This window comes from Phalangium opilio, unplaced genomic scaffold (assembly GCF_054372755.1).
Source record: "Phalangium opilio isolate 3A_F unplaced genomic scaffold, DU_Popi_V2 ptg000019l_1, whole genome shotgun sequence".
NCBI classification, from domain to species: Eukaryota; Metazoa; Arthropoda; class Arachnida; order Opiliones; family Phalangiidae; genus Phalangium; species Phalangium opilio.
The window spans coordinates 7,827,901-7,847,044 of NW_028324152.1; the positions used below are offsets into that span (position 1 = coordinate 7,827,901).

Genomic DNA, 19,144 nt, shown 5'->3' on the forward strand with positions numbered 1-19,144 from the left:
CGTTCGGCTGTTAACCAATAGGTTGGTGGTTCGAGCCCACCCGAGAGCGGTGTTGAGGGATCTGAAATGTAACGTAGAAAGCCAAAGTTTTTGCACAATAAATGACGACCATTTAATTTTTGGGCTTCCGTGGCGCAATGGTTAGCGCGTTCGGCTGTTAACCAATAGGTTGGTCGTTCGACCCCATGCGGGAGCGGTGTTGTGAGGTCTCAGATGTGACGTAAAAAGTCAAGGTTTTTACATAATACCTGACGAGCAATTAACTTTTGGGCTTCCGTGGCGCAATGGTTAGCGCGTTCGGCTGTTAACCAATAGGTTGGTGGTTCGAGCCCATCCGGGAGCGGTGTTGTGAGGTCTCAGATGTGACGTAAAAAGTCAAGGTTTTTACACAATACCTAACGAGCATTTAACTTTTGGGCTTCCGTGGCGCAATGGTTAGCGCGTTCGGCTGTTAACCAATAGGTTGGTGGTTCGAGCCCATCCGGGAGCGGTGTTGTGAGGTCTCAGATGTGACGTAAAAAGTCAAGGTTTTTACACAATACCTGACGAGCATTTAAATTTTGGGCTTCCTTGGCGCAATGGTTAGCGCCTTCGGCTGTTAACCAATAGGTTGGTGGTTCGAGCCCACCCGGAAGCGGTGTTGTGTGATCTCAAATGTAACGTAGAAAGCCAAAGTTTTTCCACAATACCTGACGACCATTTAATTTTTGGGCTTCCGTGGCGCAATGGTTAGCACGTTCGGCTCTTAACCAATAGGTTGGTGGTTCGAGCCCATCCGGGAGCGGTGTTGTGAGGTCTCAGATGTGACGTAAAAAGTCAAGGTTTTCCACAATACCTGACAACCATTTAATTTCTGAGCTTCCGTGGCTCAATGGTTAGCGCGTTCGGCTGTTAACCAATAGGTTGGTGGTTCGACCCCATCCCGGAGCGGTGTTGTGAGGTCTCAGATGTGACGTAAAAAGTCAAGGTTATAAAGATGAAGGTTAATTTGTCTCACTTAATTTAAATTCGAATTTTTAACTAGCACTCTCGGCAACGGCCATATCTGAGGCCGAGTTACGTCGATTTTGAAAATGTTATTAAAAATCGAGGTACATTTTTATTTATTGTTCAATCGAGATGAAATGACTTTTAATGAGTGTTTTATATTGAATTAAGCTGAATTCGGTCAAAAATTTCTCCAGAAAAAAATGCATTCAAAAAAGTACCGAAAAAATCGCAGGTTTTTCTTCTTCAAGACACAAAATCCGTGAATACGATTTCTTATTGAAAATTGAATTTTAACAGTTTTTTGAATGAATATCGTTAAATTGCTTGAATTAAAGCAAAAAGTATAAAAATAATGGTTTCAGTGGTTACATTTGAAAATAGTGTAGAAATACTCAAAATATGCTTCTTTGGCCGTGAAACGTCGATTTTTAAAATGTTATTAAAAATTGAGGTACATTTTTATTTATTGTCCTGACGAACATTTAATTTTTGGGCTTCCCTGGCTCAATGTTAGCGCGTTCGGCTGTTAATCGAAAGGTTGGTGGTTCGAGCCCATCCGGGAGCGGTGTTTTGGGATCTCAAATGTAACGTAAATAGCCAAAGTTTTTCCACAATACCTGACGACCATTTAATTTTTGGGCGTCCGTGGCGCAATGGTTAGCGCGTTCGGCTGTTAACCGAAAGGTGGTGGTTCGAGCCCAGCCGGGAGCGGTGTTGTGAGGTCTCAGATGTGAAGTAAAAAGACAAAGTTTTACCTCAATACCTGACGACCATTTAATATTTGGGCTTCCGTTGCGCAATGGTTAGCGCGTTCGGCTGTTAACCGAAAGGTTGGTGGTTCCAGCCCACCCGGGAGCGGTGTTGTGGGATCTCTAATTTAACGTAAAAAGCCAAAGTTTTTCCACAATACCTGACGACCATTTTTTTTTGGGCGTCCATGGCGCAATGGTTAGCGCGTTCGGCTGTTAACCGAAAGGTTGGTGGTTCGAGCCCATCCGGGAGCGGTGTTGTGACGTCTCAGATGTTACGTAAAATGTCAGAGTTTTTCCACAATACCTGACGAACATTTAATTTTTGGGCTTCCGTGGCGCAATAATTAGCGCGTCCAGCTGTTAATCGAAAGGTTGGTGGTTCGAGCCCACCCGGGAGCGGTGTTGTGGGATCTCAAATGTAACGTAGAAAGCCAAAGTTTTTCCACAATACCTGACTACCATTTAATTTTTGGGCTTCCTTGGCGCAATGGTTAGCGCGTTCGGCTGTTAACCGAAAGGATGGTGGTTCGAGCCCACCTGGGAGAGGTGTTGTAGGGTCTCAGATGTAACGTAAAAAGTCATAACTTATTGTTGTGTGTTTGTACGACTACACAGGAGTTGATACTTTAAAACTATGGTTTTATTTACAATGATTTATACATGATCGAGGTCCGAGGTAGACTGAATTTTTAACACAGAGAGGGGGCCTTTTTATACACGAGAGATTAGATAAATAATAGACATTAAGCTAATATGGGGCTGTTCATAAACTGGCCTACTAATAATATAAAGCATAATGTCACATCCCCTTTTTTTATACAAATAAGAATGCGTTTTATAAATTTAACTTAGTCGATGGCTTTGAGATTCTTCCGGATCGTGTTACTGTCCCTTTGTCGTCTTTTGGCAATTTGCTTCTTGTCTTTCTCTTATTCGTACTTTCCGGTGACCTCGTGGTATTGGACTCAGATGGATCAGCTCGCAAGTTCTCTCGGTCGGTATCTTGAAGGTTTTCAGCATTGCATGGATGATTGTCGTGGGCTGGCTCAGAGACAGGTTCCTCTCGATCAATGATGTTTGGTGGATCTATGACGTCCTCTGGGCCAATACTCGATTCCGGAGTGAAAGACTTGATTCCGTGATTTTGATGACTGTCCGGTAGGGGAACTAGATGGAACCGGTTTCTTCGAATCCTTCCTTTAGACGTCTCGATTATATATGATCGGGGCTCCTCTGCTTTCTCGAAAACGGTTCCTTCTTTGCGTAAATCGGTTATCCATACCCTTTTCCCAAGATCTAATTTGTGTAGCTCTCTGACTCTATGGCGTTGGTCGTAATTTCGTTTCTGAGTTTTTTTCTGCGTTAGTGATGTTTCTTTGATACGTTCTGCTGATAAGATCGTCGGGACAAGCATGTTTGACGGTAATGGGAGCGTTGTTCGGAGATGGCGACTCATAAGCATTTGTGCTGGACTGAAACCATTGGACGTCGGTGTAGATCGGTACGCCAACAGTGCCAAAGGGATGTTGTCAGATTTCTTTAAAATGGATTTCGCTGTCTTTACTGCTGCTTCTGCGAACCCATTACTTTGAGGATATCTTGGGCTGCTCGTGATAGATCGAAATCCATATTTCTTGGAGAATGCGATGAATTCCAAGGTTCTTGTCGCTGATAAATTAGTGCCATTATCGCTGCGGACCACCTCTGGAATTCCGTGTCGTGCAAATATATCTTCGATGATCTCGATGACAGTTTTTGTAGTTTGATCTTTCATTCGAGCCAATTCCAGATATTTTGAGTAGTAGTCCATCATGACCAGGTACCATTTTCCCCCATGATGTAGCATATCTATGGCAACTGCTTGCCATGGTCGTTCGGGTAAGCTTGTTGGTTTTAAGGGCTCATGAAAGTTGACTGATTCTTTGAGACATCGTTCGCATCTTTTCACCTTATCTTCGATTTCCCGTGAAATTCCAGGCCACCAGACGGATTGTTTGGCTCTTTCTCGACATTTGACGATTCCCATGTGACCTTGATGAATTCGATCCATTATTTCTGGACGCATGGAACTTGGAATGAGCAGTCTGCTGCCTTTCATGATGATTCCGTCTTGGATGGTGATTTCATGCCTGTAGCTGAAGTAGTCATTACAACTACTGTGTACGCGTTTTTTCTCCGGCCATCCATGTTCGAGGTAACGTTGTAATGTTCTGCATGTAGCATCTTCCTGTTGTTTATGAAGAATTTCCGCAAGCTTTGGATCTGTAGTGGGTAGGTTCATCATTACTAACTGTACGTGAGCAGAAATTTCTTGTTGTAGCTCGTTGTCGTCAACGTCTATCAACGGAGCTCTAGACAATGTATCAGCGGCAACTAAGGATTTTCCAGGCACGTAGGAGACCTTGTACGAGTATCGCATCATGCGTAAACGTAGCCTTTGCAGTCTCGGAGATAAATCGTCCAGTTGTTTCGAATGCAATATGGAAACAAGGGGCTGATGATCAGTTTCTAGCTTTATTGTTATACCCGTTATGAAATCCTCAAATCGCTGGCATGCCCACGTTAATGCATACGCCTCGTTCTCGATCTGCGCATAGCGTTGTTCTGTCGAGGATAACGTCTTCGAGGCATAGGCAATGACTTTGTAAGTTCCATTGGCTTGTTCTTGTCGAAGTATTGCTCCAATCCCATAGCTTGACGCATCGGCGGATACTACTGTTGGCTTCCTTGGATCGAAGATACCCAAAACAGGCTTGCTTGTGAGTGTCGTCTTGAGGTATTTGAAGGCCATTTCTTGACTTGGGCCCCAAATCCAGCTGTTCTTGGTGCTCAATAGACTACTTAGTGGTTTAAGCTGCTCGGCCATTCGGGGAATGAACTTTCCAAGATAATTTACCATTCCTAATAGACGACGTAGCTCTGCGACATCAGATGGTGATTTCATCTCGACTATGGCTCGAACCTTCTCCTCGTCTGGACTGATCCCGGCACTGTCTATTACGTGCCCCAAAAACTTGATCCTTTTGTTAAATTTTTTATAATATACCACGCCACTGTTCAATTTTAAGTGGATATAACATAAATTCATTAATTCTTTTTTCATGAATCTTTAACACTAATTATTATAATACACCATTGTTAAATCTATATTTTAAATTAAATTGTTGTATTAAATTAAGCAGATAGGCACGGGGCTTACAAGTCACAATGTGACTTAGCCCCGTAGCAAACTGTATATGTAATGATAAGTAAAAAATAAACATTTTGAATTTGAATTTGAATTTTGACTCCAAAGAGGCATTTCCTTTCATTGAGCGTGACTCCTTGGTCTTTCAATCTTTCGAGAACTTCCTTTAGGTTTTCATCATGTTCGGCCATGTCCTTGCCCCATACTAGAATGTCGTCCTGATGACAAACTGTGTTCTTGACGCCTTCAATATACGAAGACATTTGGCTTTGGTAGTGCTCGGATGCAGATGTTAAACCAAAGGGCAGGCAATTGCAGCAATATCTTCCAAATGGCGTCATGAAAGTCGTAAGTAATATGGAGTCCGGATGTAGCGGTATCTGCCAATAACCGGAATTACAATCAAGTTTTGAGAAGATCTCGGCTCCAGCCAGTCGTCCAAGCGTATGGTCTACAGCCGGTATCTGGTACCGTTCACGTTGTACGTAGTTATTCAGTTGCGTATAATCCACGCATATCCTTAATTCGCCAGAATCCTTTCTCACGACCACCATGGGAGCGCACCAGTCTGTGGGGTCCTCGACTCTCCGGATTACTCCCAAGTCCACCATTCGTTTCAATTCAGCTTCGACTTGTGACATCAAAGGAATCGCAACTCGACGTGGAGTCGTCACTGCATACGGTACTGCGTTCGGTTTCAGCTTCAGTTTGTAGCTTCGTTTGACTCGTCCTAAGCCGGTAAATAGTTGAGGATAATGGTCCTTTGGTCTTATACTCGTCTCCGTGAGTTGCAGCTCATCGATTCTTTGAACTATTTTCAGGTCTTCACTTGCTCTGAGGCTTAGAAGTGGAACTTGCAATTGGTCGATGACATAGACCTTGTCATGGATGGTGGTATCTCTACTTGACAGGTAGGCTTCAATGAAACCTTTGCAGTTAATCAAGGTCTTCCCTGGTCCAAACAGACGTCGGTCAGATTTATTCAGTGCTAAGTCTTGAAATTTCGCCTTGTACAGCGAGTCTGGTAATACGCAAACGTCCGCGCCGGTATCTATCTTGAATTGAACTTGTTTTGCATTAATCCTAATGTTTACCATCCAACGATCTTGTATCTCGTCGCTGCTGACTTTTCCCAAGAACGTATCCATTGGCGTTGAGTCATCATCATCCACAGAGATCATTTGCGATGTGACCTCACGATTGTAGTTGGTGGTTAACCTTTGACACACACGCTCGTAGCGGCCAATCTTCTTACACTTCCTGCAAACTGCTCTATATGCTGGGCATCGCTCTCGATTGTGTTTCTCGAACATTCCGCATTTCTTGCAGGTATCTGAAGTAACCTTGTGATCGCGTTGAATTGGTCTTGAAGGATGAGTTGCTCTTGGTCGCCTGTTCTCCTTCGTCTGAGAGGTGTTTCGAGAGCCAAGCTTTTCGACAACAGCCGGAGTTCCGTTTTTATAACTTCCTGCGTTTAATTCTTGTTGTTGTCGGCGAACTTCTTCGGCATGGCGGGCGGTTGAGATCGGTTTCTCCAGTGTAAGGTTTCCGTCTAATTGCATTTTTTCCGACAGGGCTTTGTCTCGCACCCCGACTACTATTCGGTCTCTCAGCAATTCGTCTTGGAGAGTTCCGTAGGCACATTTCTCAATCTGGGCTCGACACGCGGTGATAAACTCTTCTACCGGTTCGCCATCTTGCTGAACTCGTGAGTTGAAGGTTGCTCGCTCGTAGATAACGTTCCTCCGGAGAATGAAATGTCCTTCGAATTTATTCATAACGACATTGAAGTCAGACTTCTCTGCATCGGTGGCAAACGTAAATGACAAGAATACGTCATCAGCTTTGTCGCCCATCATGTATATTAACGCGTTGACTTGTTCCTCTCCTGTCTTGGAACTAAGACCGGACGCGGATCTGAATCTCTCGAACCTCCTCCTCCATCGGGGCCTCTCATTGGAATTCGAAAAGTTGAATTGGCAAGGCGGTTGCACTTGAAAGGCTGCGGCGTTCTGCATTTTCCGTGTCGAGGTAGACCGCAAATCTAGTCGATTACTGATTAACGAATTAAAGCTAACCGTGATATCGCGCGACTAAATACCACATTAACGAACTTCTGACACCATGTTGTGTGTTTGTACGACTACACAGGAGTTGATACTTTAAAACTATGGTTTTATTTACAATGATTTATATATGATCGAGATCCGAGATAGACTGAATTTTTAACACAGAGAGGGGGCCTTTTTATACACGAGAGATTAGATAAATAATAGACATTAAGCTAATATGGGGCTGTTCATAAACTGGCCTACTAATAATACAAAGCATAATGTCACACTTATCCACAAAACCTAACAACCATTTAATTTCTGAGCTTCTGTGGCTCAATGGTTAGCGCGTTCGGCTGTTAACCAATTGGTTGGTGGTTCGAGCCTATCCGGGAGAAGTGTTGTGACGTCTCAGATGTAACGTAAAATGTCAGAGTTTTACCTCAATACCTGACGAAAATTTAATTTTTGGGCTTCAGTGGCGCAATGGTTAGCGCGTTCGGCTATTAACCAATAGGTTGGTGGTTCGAGCCCATCCGGGAGAAGTGTTGTGACGTCTCAGATGTAACGTAAAATGTCAGAGTTTTTCCACAATACCTGACGAACATTTAATTTTTGGGCTTCAGTGGCGCAATGGTCAGCGCGTTCAGCTGTTAACCGAAAGGTTGGTGGTTCGAGCCCAAACGAGAGAGGTTTTGTGGGGTCTCAGATGTAGCGTGAAAAGTCGTAACTTTTCAACAATACCTGACAACCATTTAATTTCTGAGCTTCCGTGGCTCAATGGTTAGCGCTTTCGGCTGTTAACCAATAGGTTGGTGGTTCTAGCCCATCCGGGAGCGGTGTTGTGATGTCTCAGATGTAACGTAAAATGTCAGAGTTTTACCTCAATACCTGACGAGCATTTATTTTTTGGGCTTCCGTGGCGCAATGGTTAGCGCGTTCAGCTGTTAATCGAAAGGTTGGTGGTTCGAGCCCACCCGGGAGAGGTGTTGTGAGGTCTCATATGTAGCGTGAAAAGTCAAACTTTTTCCATAATACGTTATAACCATTTATTTTCTGATCTTTCGTGGCTCAATGGTTAGCGCGTTCGGCTGTTAACCAATAGCTTGGTGGTTCGAGCCCACCCGGGAGCGGTGTTTTTGGATCTCAAATGTAACGTAAATAGCCAAAGTTTTTCCACAATACCTGACGACCATTTAATTTTTGGGCTTCCGTGGCGCAATGGTTAGCGCGTTCAGCTGTTAACCGAAAGGTTGGTGGTTCGAGCCCAAAAGAGAGGTTTTGTGGGGTCTCAGATGTAGCGTGAAAAGTCGTAACTTTTCAACAAAACCTGTAAACCATTTAATTTTTGGGCGTCCGTGGCGCAATGGCTAGCGCGTTCGGCTGTTAACCGAAAGGTTGGTGGTTCGAGCCCATCCGGGAGCGGTGTTGTGACGTCTCAGATGTTACGTAAAATGTCAGAGTTTTTCCACAATACCTGACGAACATTTAATTTTTGGCCTTCCGTGGCGCAATAATTAGGGCGTCGAGCACTTAATCGAAAGGTTGGTGGTTCGAGCCCACCCGGAAGAGGTGTTGTGGGGTCTCAGATGTAGCGTTAAAAGTCAAAACTTTTCCACAATACGTGACAACCATTTAATTTCTGATCTTCCGTGGCTCAATGGTTAGCGCGTTCGGCTGTTAACCAATAGGTTGGTGGTTCGAGCCCACCCGGGAGCGGTGTTTTTGGATCTCAAATGTAACGTAAATAGCCAAAGTTTTTCCACAATACCTGACTACCATTTCATTTTTGGGCGTCCGTGGCGAAAGGTTAGCGCGTTCGGCTGTTAACCGAAAGGTTGGTGGTTCGAGCCCATCCGGGAGCGGTGTTGTGAGGTCTCAGATGTGAAGTAAAAAGACAAGGTTTTACCTCAATACCTGACGAAAATTTAATTTTTGGGCTTCAGTGGCGCAATGGTCAGCGCGTTCAGCTGTTAACCGAAAGGTTGGTGGTTCGAGCCCTCCCGGGAGCGGTGTTGTGACGTCTCAGATGTAACGTAAAATGTCAGAGTTTTTCCACAATACCTGACGAGCATTTAATTTTTGGGCTTCCGTGGCGCAATGGTTAGCGCGTTCAGCTGTTAATCGAAAGGTTGGTATTCGAGCCCACCCGGGAGAGGTGTTGTGAGGTCTCAGATGAAGCGTGAAAAGTCAAACTTTTTCCATAATACGTGATAACCATTTATTTTCTGATCATTCGTGGCTCAATGGTTAGCGCGTTCGGCTGTTAACCAATAGCTTGGTGGTTCGAGCCCACCCGGGAGCGGTGTTTTTGGATCTCAAATGTAACGTAAATAGCCAAAGTTTTTCCGCAATACCTGACGACCATTTTTTTTGGGCGTCCGTGGCGCAATGGTTAGCGCGTTCGGCTGTTAACCGAAAGGTTGGTGGTTCGAGCCCATCCGGTAGCGGTGTTTTGAGGCCTCAGATGTGAAGTAAAAAGTCAAAGTTTTACCTCAATACCTGACGAAAATTTAATTTTTGGGCTTCAGTGGCGCAATGGTCAGCGCGTTCAGCTGTTAACCGAAAGGTTGGTGGTTCGAGCCCAAACGAGAGAGGTTTTGTGGGGTCTCAGATGTAGCTTGAAAAGTCGTAACTTTTCAACAATACCTGACAACCATTTAATTTCTGGGCTTCCGTGGCTCAATGGTTAGCGCGTTCGGCTGTTAACCTATAGGTTGGAGGTTCTAGCCCATCCGGGAGCGGTGTTGTGATGTCTCAGATGTAACGTAAAATGTCAGAGTTTTTCCACAATACCTGACAACCATTTAATTTCTGAGCTTCCGTGGCTCAATGGTTAGCGCGTTCGGCTGTCAATCGAAAGGTTGGTGGTTCGATCCCATGCGGGAGCGGTGTTGTGAGGTCTCGGATGTGAAGTAAAAAGTCAAAGTTTTACCTCAATAGCTGACGAAAATTTAATTTTTGGGCTTCAGTGGCGCAATGGTCAGCGCGTTCAGCTGTTAACCGAAAGGTTGGTGGTTCGAGCCCACCCGGGAGCGGTGTTGTGACGTCTCAGATGTAACGTAAAATGTGAGAGTTTTTCCACAATACCTGACGAGCATTTAATTTTTGGGCTTCCGTGGCGCAATGGTTAGCGCGTTCAGCTGTTAATCGAAAGGTTGGTGGTTCGAGCCCACCCGGGAGAGGTGTTGTGAGGTCTCAGATGTAGCGTGAAAAGTCAAACTTTTTCCATAATACGTGATAACCATTTATTTTCTGGTCTTTCGTGGCTCAATGGTTAGCGCGTTCGGCTGTTAACCAATAGCTTGGTGGTTCGAGCCCACCCGGGAGCGGTGTTTTTGGATCTCAAATGTAACGTAAATAGCCAAAGTTTTTCTACAATACCTGACGACCATTTAATTTTTGGGCTTCCGTGGCGCAATGGTTAGTGCGTTCAGCTGTTAACCGAAAGGTTGGTGGTTCGAGCCCAAACGAGAGAGGATTTGTGGGGTCTCAGATGTAGCGTGAAAAGTCGTAACTTTTCAACAATACCTGACAACCATTTAATTTTTGGGCGTCCGTGGCGCAATGGCTAGCGCGTTCGGCTGTTAACCGAAAGGTTGGTGGTTCGAGCCCATCCGGGAGCGGTGTTGTGACGTCTCAGATGTTACGTAAAATGTCAGAGTTTTTCCACAATACCTGACGAACATTTAATTTTTGGGCTTCCGTGGCGCAGTAATTAGCGCGTCCAGCTCTTAATCGAAAGGTTGGTGGTTTGAGCCCACCCGGAAGAGGTGTTGTGGGGTCTCAGATGTAGCGTTAAAAGTCAAAACTTTTCCACAATACGTGACAACCATTTAATTTTTGGGCTTCCTTGGCGCAATGGTTAGCGCGTTCGGCTGTTAACCGAAAGGATGGTGGTTCGAGCCCACCTGGGAGAGGTGTTGTAGGGTCTAAGATGTAACGTAAAAAGTCATAACTTATCCACAAATCCTAACAACCATTTAATTTCTGAGCTTCTGTGGCTCAATGGTTAGCGCGTTCGGCTGTTGAACAATTGGTTGGTGGTTCGAGCCTATCCGGGAGAAGTGTTGTGACGTCTCAGATGTAACGTAAAATGTCAGAGTTTTTCCACAATACCTGACGAACATTTAATTGTTGGGCTTGCGTGGCGCAATGGTTAGCGCGTTCAGCTGTTAATCGAAAGTTTGGTGGTTCGAGCCCACCCGGGAGAGGTGTTGTTGGGTCTCATATGTAGCGTAAAAAGTCAAAACTTTTCCACAATACGTGACAACCATTTATTTTCTGAGCTTTCGTGGCTCAATGGTTAGCGCATTCGGCTGTTAACCGAAAGGTTGGTGGTTCGAGCCCATCCGGGAGCGGTGTTGTGAGGCCTCAGATGTGAAGTAAAAAGTCAAAGTTTTACCTCAATACCTGACGAAAATTTAATTTTTGGGCTTCAGTGGCGCAATGGTCAGCGCGTTCAGCTGTTAACCGAAAGGTTGGTGGTTCGAGCCCAAACGAGAGAGGTTTTGTGGGGTCTCAGATGTAGCGTGAAAAGTCGTAACTTTTCAACAATACCTGACAACCATTTAACTTCTGAGCTTCCGTGGCTCAATGGTTAGCGCGTTCGGCTGTTAACCAATAGGTTGGTGGTTCTAGCCCATCCGGGAGCGGTGTTGTGATGTCTCAGATGTAACGTAAAATGTCAGAGTTTTTCCACAATACCTGACGAACATTTAATTTTTGGGCTTCCGTGGCGCAATGGTTAGCGCGTTCAGCTGTTAATCGAAAGGTTGGTGGTTCGAGCCCACCCGGAAGAGGTGATGTGGGGTCTCAGATGTAGCGTAAAAAGTCAAAACTTTTCCACAATACGTGACAACCATTCAATTTCTGAGCTTCCGTGGCTCAATGGTTAGCGCGTTCGGCTGATAATCGAAAGGTTGGTGGTTCGAGCCCATCCGGGAGCGGTGTTGTGAGGTCTCAGATGTAGCGTGAAAAGTCAAACTTTTTCCATAATACGTGATAACCATTTATTTTCTGATCTTTCGTGGCTCAATGGTTAGCGCGTTCGGCTGTTAACCAATAGGTTGGTGGTTCGAGCCCACCCGGGAGCGGTGTTTTTGGATCTCAAATGTAACGTAAATAGCCAAAATTTTTCCACAATACCTGACGACCATTTAATTTTTGGGCGTCCGTGGCGAATGGTTAGCGCATTCGGCTGTTAACCGAAAGGTTGGTGGTTCGAGCCCACCCGGGAGAGGTGTTGTTAGGTCTCAGATGTAGCGTGAAAAGTCAAAATTTTTCCATAATACGTGATAACCATTTATTTTCTGATCTTTCGTGGCTCAATGGTTAGCGCGTTAGGCTGTTAACCAATAGCTTGGTGGTTCGAGCCCACCCGGGAGCGGTGTTTTTGGATCTCAAATGTAACGTAAATAGCCAAAGTTTTTCTACAATACCTGACGACCATTTAATTTTTGGGCTTCCGTGGCGCAATGGTTAGTGCGTTCAGCTGTTAACCGAAAGGTTGGTGGTTCGAGCCCAAACGAGAGAGGATTTGTGGGGTCTCAGATGAAGCGTGAAAAGTCGTAACTTTTCAAAAATACCTGACAACCATTTAATTTTTGGGCATCCGTGGCGCAATGGCTAGCGCGTTCGGCTGTTAACCGAAAGGTTGGTGGTTCGAGCCCATCCGGGAGCGGTGTTGTGACGTCTCAGATGTTACGTAAAATGTCAGAGTTTTTCCACAATACCTGACGAACATTTAATTTTTGGGCTTCCGTGGCGCAGTAATTAGCGCGTCCAGCTCTTAATCGAAAGGTTGGTGGTTCGAGCCCACCCGTAAGAGGTGTTGTGGGGTCTCAGATGTAGCGTTAAAAGTCAAAACTTTTCCACAATACGTGACAACCATTTAATTTTTGGGCTTCCTTGGCGCAATGGTTAGCGCGTTCGGCTGTTAACCGAAAGGATGGTGGTTCGAGCCCACCTGGGAGAGGTGTTGTAGGGTCTAAGATGTAACGTAAAAAGTCATAACTTATCCACAAAACCTAACAACCATTTAATTTCTGAGCTTCTGTGGCTCAATGGTTAGCGCGTTCGGCTGTTAACCAATTGGTTGGTGGTTCGAGCCTATCCGGGAGAAGTGTTGTGACGTCTCAGATGTAACGTAAAATGTCAGAGTTTTTCCACAATACCTGACGAACATTTAATTGTTGGGCTTGCGTGGCGCAATGGTTAGCGCGTTCAGCTGTTAATCGAAAGTTTGGTGGTTCGAGCCCACCCGGGAGAGGTGTTGTTGGGTCTCATATGTAGCGTAAAAAGTCAAAACTTTTCCACAATACATGACAACCATTTATTTTCTGAGCTTTCGTGGCTCAATGGTTAGCGCATTCGGCTGTTAACCGAAAGGTTGGTGGTTCGAGCCCATCCGGGAGCGGTGTTGTGAGGCCTCAGATGTGAAGTAAAAAGTCAAAGTTTTACCTCAATACCTGACGAAAATTTAATTTTTGGGCTTCAGTGGCGCAATGGTCAGCGCGTTCAGCTGTTAACCGAAAGGTTGGTGGTTCGAGCCCAAACGAGAGAGGTTTTGTGGGGTCTCAGATGTAGCGTGAAAAGTCGTAACTTTTCAACAATACCTGACAACCATTTAACTTCTGAGCTTCCGTGGCTCAATGGTTAGCGCGTTCGGCTGTTAACCAATAGGTTGGTGGTTCTAGCCCATCCGGGAGCGGTGTTGTGATGTCTCAGATGTAACGTAAAATGTCAGAGTTTTTCCACAATACCTGACGAACATTTAATTTTTGGGCTTCCGTGGCGCAATGGTTAGCGCGTTCAGCTGTTAATCGAAAGGTTGGTGGTTCGAGCCCACCCGGAAGAGGTGATGTGGGGTCTCAGATGTAGCGTAAAAAGTCAAAACTTTTCCACAATACGTGACAACCATTCAATTTCTGAGCTTCCGTGGCTCAATGGTTAGCGCGTTCGGCTGTTAATCGAAAGGTTGGTGGTTCGAGCCCATCCGGGAGCGGTGTTGTGAGGTCTCAGATGTAGCGTGAAAAGTCAAACTTTTTCCATAATACGTGATAACCATTTATTTTCTGATCTTTCGTGGCTCAATGGTTAGCGCGTTCGGCTGTTAACCAATAGGTTGGTGGTTCGAGCCCACCCGGGAGCGGTGTTTTTGGATCTCAAATGTAACGTAAATAGCCAAAATTTTTCCACAATACCTGACGACCATTTAATTTTTGGGCGTCCGTGGCGAATGGTTAGCGCATTCGGCTGTTAACCGAAAGGTTGGTGGTTCGAGCCCACCCGGGAGAGGTGTTGTTAGGTCTCAGATGTAGCGTGAAAAGTCAAAATTTTTCCATAATACGTGATAACCATTTATTTTCTGATCTTTCGTGGCTCAATGGTTAGCGCGTTAGGCTGTTAACCAATAGCTTGGTGGTTCGAGCCCACCCGGGAGCGGTGTTTTTGGATCTCAAATGTAACGTAAATAGCCAAAGTTTTTCTACAATACCTGACGACCATTTAATTTTTGGGCTTCCGTGGCGCAATGGTTAGTGCGTTCAGCTGTTAACCGAAAGGTTGGTGGTTCGAGCCCAAACGAGAGAGGATTTGTGGGGTCTCAGATGAAGCGTGAAAAGTCGTAACTTTTCAAAAATACCTGACAACCATTTAATTTTTGGGCATCCGTGGCGCAATGGCTAGCGCGTTCGGCTGTTAACCGAAAGGTTGGTGGTTCGAGCCCATCCGGGAGCGGTGTTGTGACGTCTCAGATGTTACGTAAAATGTCAGAGTTTTTCCACAATACCTGACGAACATTTAATTTTTGGGCTTCCGTGGCGCAGTAATTAGCGCGTCCAGCTCTTAATCGAAAGGTTGGTGGTTCGAGCCCACCCGTAAGAGGTGTTGTGGGGTCTCAGATGTAGCGTTAAAAGTCAAAACTTTTCCACAATACGTGACAACCATTTAATTTTTGGGCTTCCTTGGCGCAATGGTTAGCGCGTTCGGCTGTTAACCGAAAGGATGGTGGTTCGAGCCCACCTGGGAGAGGTGTTGTAGGGTCTAAGATGTAACGTAAAAAGTCATAACTTATCCACAAAACCTAACAACCATTTAATTTCTGAGCTTCTGTGGCTCAATGGTTAGCGCGTTCGGCTGTTAACCAATTGGTTGGTGGTTCGAGCCTATCCGGGAGAAGTGTTGTGACGTCTCAGATGTAACGTAAAATGTCAGAGTTTTTCCACAATACCTGACGAACATTTAATTGTTGGGCTTGCGTGGCGCAATGGTTAGCGCGTTCAGCTGTTAATCGAAAGTTTGGTGGTTCGAGCCCACCCGGGAGAGGTGTTGTTGGGTCTCATATGTAGCGTAAAAAGTCAAAACTTTTCCACAATACGTGACAACCATTTATTTTCTGAGCTTTCGTGGCTCAATGGTTAGCGCATTCGGCTGTTAACCGAAAGGTTGGTGGTTCGAGCCCATCCGGGAGCGGTGTTGTGAGGCCTCAGATGTGAAGTAAAAAGTCAAAGTTTTACCTCAATACCTGACGAAAATTTAATTTTTGGGCTTCAGTGGCGCAATGGTCAGCGCGTTCAGCTGTTAACCGAAAGGTTGGTGGTTCGAGCCCAAACGAGAGAGGTTTTGTGGGGTCTCAGATGTAGCGTGAAAAGTCGTAACTTTTCAACAATACCTGACAACCATTTAACTTCTGAGCTTCCGTGGCTCAATGGTTAGCGCGTTCGGCTGTTAACCAATAGGTTGGTGGTTCTAGCCCATCCGGGAGCGGTGTTGTGATGTCTCAGATGTAACGTAAAATGTCAGAGTTTTTCCACAATACCTGACGAACATTTAATTTTTGGGCTTCCGTGGCGCAATGGTTAGCGCGTTCAGCTGTTAATCGAAAGGTTGGTGGTTCGAGCCCACCCGGAAGAGGTGATGTGGGGTCTCAGATGTAGCGTAAAAAGTCAAAACTTTTCCACAATACGTGACAACCGTTCAATTTCTGAGCTTCCGTGGCTCAATGGTTAGCGCGTTCGGCTGTTAATCGAAAGGTTGGTGGTTCGAGCCCATCCGGGAGCGGTGTTGTGAGGTCTCAGATGTAGCGTGAAAAGTCAAACTTTTTCCATAATACGTGATAACCATTTATTTTCTGATCTTTCGTGGCTCAATGGTTAGCGCGTTCGGCTGTTAACCAATAGGTTGGTGGTTCGAGCCCATCCGGGAGCGGTGTTTTTGGATCTCAAATGTAACGTAAATAGCCAAAATTTTTCCACAATACCTGACGACCATTTAATTTTTGGGCGTCCGTGGCGAATGGTTAGCGCATTCGGCTGTTAACCGAAAGGTTGGTGGTTCGAGCCCATCCGGGAGCGGTGTTGTGAGGCCTCAGATGTGAAGTAAAAAGTCAAAGTTTTACCTCAATACCTGACGAAAATTTAATTTTTGGGCTTCAGTGGCGCAATGGTCAGCGCGTTCAGCTGTTAACCGAAAGGTTGGTGGTTCGAGCCCAAACGAGAGAGGTTTTGTGGGGTCTCAGATGTAGCGTGAAAAGTCGTAACTTTTCAACAATACCTGACAACCATTTAATTTCTGAGCTTCCGTGGCTCAATGGTTAGCGCGTTCGGCTGTTAACCAATAGGTTGGTGGTTCTAGCCCATCCGGGAGCGGTGTTGTGATGTCTCAGATGTAACGTAAAATGTCAGAGTTTTTCCACAATACCTGACGAACATTTAATTTTTGGGCTTCCGTGGCGCAATGGTTAGCGCGTTCAGCTGTTAATCGAAAGGTTGGTGGTTCGAGCCCACCCGGAAGAGGTGATGTGGGGTCTCAGATGTAGCGTAAAAAGTCAAAACTTTTCCACAATACGTGACAACCATTCAATTTCTGAGCTTCCGTGGCTCAATGGTTAGCGCGTTCGGCTGTTAATCGAAAGGTTGGTGGTTCGAGCCCATCCGGGAGCGGTGTTGTGAGGTCTCGGATGTGAAGTAAAAAGTTAAAGTTTTACCTCAATACCTGACGAGCATTTATTTTTTGGGCTTCCGTGGCGCAATGGTTAGCGCGTTCAGCTGTTTATGGAAAGGTTGGTGGTTCGAGCCCACCCGGGAGAGGTGTTGTGAGGTCTCAGATGTAGCGTGAAAAGTCAAACTTTTTCCATAATACGTGATAACCATTTATTTTCTGATCTTTCGTGGCTCAATGGTTAGCGCGTTCGGCTGTTAACCATTAGCTTGGTGGTTCGAGCCCACCCGGGAGCGGTGTTTTTGGATCTCAAATGTAACGTAAATAGCCAAAGTTTTTCCACAATACCTGACGACCATTTAATTTTTGGGCTTCCGTGGCGCAATGGTTAGCGCGTTCAGCTGTTAACCGAAAGGTTGGTGGTTCGAGCCCAAAAGAGAGGTTTTGTGGGGTCTCAGATGTAGCGTGAAAAGTCGTAACTTTTCAACAAAACCTGACAACCATTTAATTTTTGGGCGTCCGTGGCGCAATGGCTAGCGCGTTCGGCTGTTAACCGAAAGGTTGGTGGTTCGAGCCCATCCGGGAGCGGTGTTGTGACGTCCCAGATGTTACGTAAAATGTCAGAGTTTTTCCACAATACCTGACGAACATTTAATTTTTGGCCTTCCGTGGCGCAATAATTAGCGCGTCGAGCACTTAATCGAAAGGTTGGTGGTTCGAGCCCACCGGAAGAGGTGTTGTGGGGTCTCAGATGTAGCGTTAAAAGTCAAAACTTTTCCACAATACGTGACAACCATTTAATTTCTGATCTTCCGTGGCTCAATGGTTAGCGCGTTCGGCTGTTAACCAATAGGTTGGTGGTTCGAGCCCACCCGGGAGCGGTGTTTTTGGATCTCAAATGTAACGTAAATAGCCAAAGTTTTTCCACAATACCTGACGACCATTTAATTTTTGGGCGTCCGTGGCGAATGGTTAGCGCGTTCGGCTGTTAACCGAAAGGTTGGTGGTTCGAGCCCATCCAGGAGCGGTGTTGTGAGGTCTCAGATGTGAAGTAAAAAGACAAGGTTTTACCTCAATACCTGACGAAAATTTAGTTTTTGGGCTTCAGTGGCGCAATGGTCAGCGCGTTCAGCTGTTAACCGAAAGGTTGGTGGTTCGAGCCCTCCCGGGAGCGGTGTTGTGACGTCTCAGATGTAACGTAAAATGTCAGAGTTTTTCCACAATACCTGACGAGCATTTAATTTTTGGGCTTCCGTGGCGCAATGGTTAGCGCGTTCAGCTGTTAATCGAAAGGTTGGTATTCGAGCCCACCCGTGAGAGGTGTTGTGAGGTCTCAGATGAAGCGTGAAAAGTCGTAATTTTCAACAATACCTGACAACCATTTAATTTCTGAGCTTCCGTGGCTCAATGGTTAGCGCGTTCGGCTGTTAACCAATAGGTTGGAGGTTCTAGCCCATCCGGGAGCGGTGTTGTGATGTCTCAGATGTAACGTAAAATGTCAGAGTTTTTCCACAATACCTGACGAACATTTAATTTTTGGACTTCCGTGGCGCAATGGTTAGCGCGTTCAGCTGTTAATCGAAAGGTTGGTGGTTCGAGCCCACCCGGTAGAGGTGTTGTGGGGTCTCAGATGTAGCGTAAAAAGTCAAAACTTTTCCACAATACGTGACAACCATTTAATTTCAGAGCTTCCGTGGCTCAATGGTTAGCGCGTTCGGCTGTCAATCGAAAGTTTGTTGGTTGGAGCCCATCCGGGAGCGGTGTTGTGAGGTCTAGGATGTGAAGTAAAAAGTCAAAGTTTTACCTCAATACCTGACGAAAATTTAATTTTTGGGCTTCAGTGGCGCAATGGTCAGCGCGTTCAGCTGTTAACCGAAAGGTTGGTGGTTCGAGCCCTCCCGGGAGCGGTGTTGTGACGTCTCAGATGTAACGTAAAATGTCAGAGTTTTTCCACAATACCTGACGAGCATTTAATTTTTGGGCTTCCGTGGCGCAATGGTTAGCGCGATCAGCTGTTACCAATAGGTTGGTGGTTCGAGCCCACCCGGGAGCGGTGTTATGTGATCTCAAATGTAACGTAGAAAGCCAAAGTTTTTCCACAATACCTGACGACCATTTAATTTTTGGGCTTCCGTGGCGCAATGGTTAGCGCGTTCGGCTGTTAACCAATAGGTTGGTGGTTCGAGCCCACCAGGGAGCGGTGTTGTGTGATCTCAAATGTA

The 19,144-nt window shown here is 45.6% G+C and overlaps 3 non-coding genes across 3 annotated transcripts; all 3 read left to right on the forward strand.

Moving 5' to 3' along the window:
• The first annotated feature begins 711 nt into the window (after positions 1–711).
• Positions 712–784, forward strand: TRNAK-CUU (transfer RNA lysine (anticodon CUU)). Its single transcript has one exon. It is a non-coding gene; the product is annotated as a tRNA-Lys (tRNA).
• Positions 785–9,798: 9,014 nt separating this feature from the next.
• On the forward strand, positions 9,799–9,871 carry TRNAD-GUC (transfer RNA aspartic acid (anticodon GUC)). Its single transcript has one exon. It is a non-coding gene; the product is annotated as a tRNA-Asp (tRNA).
• Positions 9,872–11,856: 1,985 nt separating this feature from the next.
• TRNAI-GAU (transfer RNA isoleucine (anticodon GAU)) lies at positions 11,857–11,929 on the forward strand. The gene has a single exon. It is a non-coding gene; the product is annotated as a tRNA-Ile (tRNA).
• Positions 11,930–19,144: the final 7,215 nt, after the last annotated feature.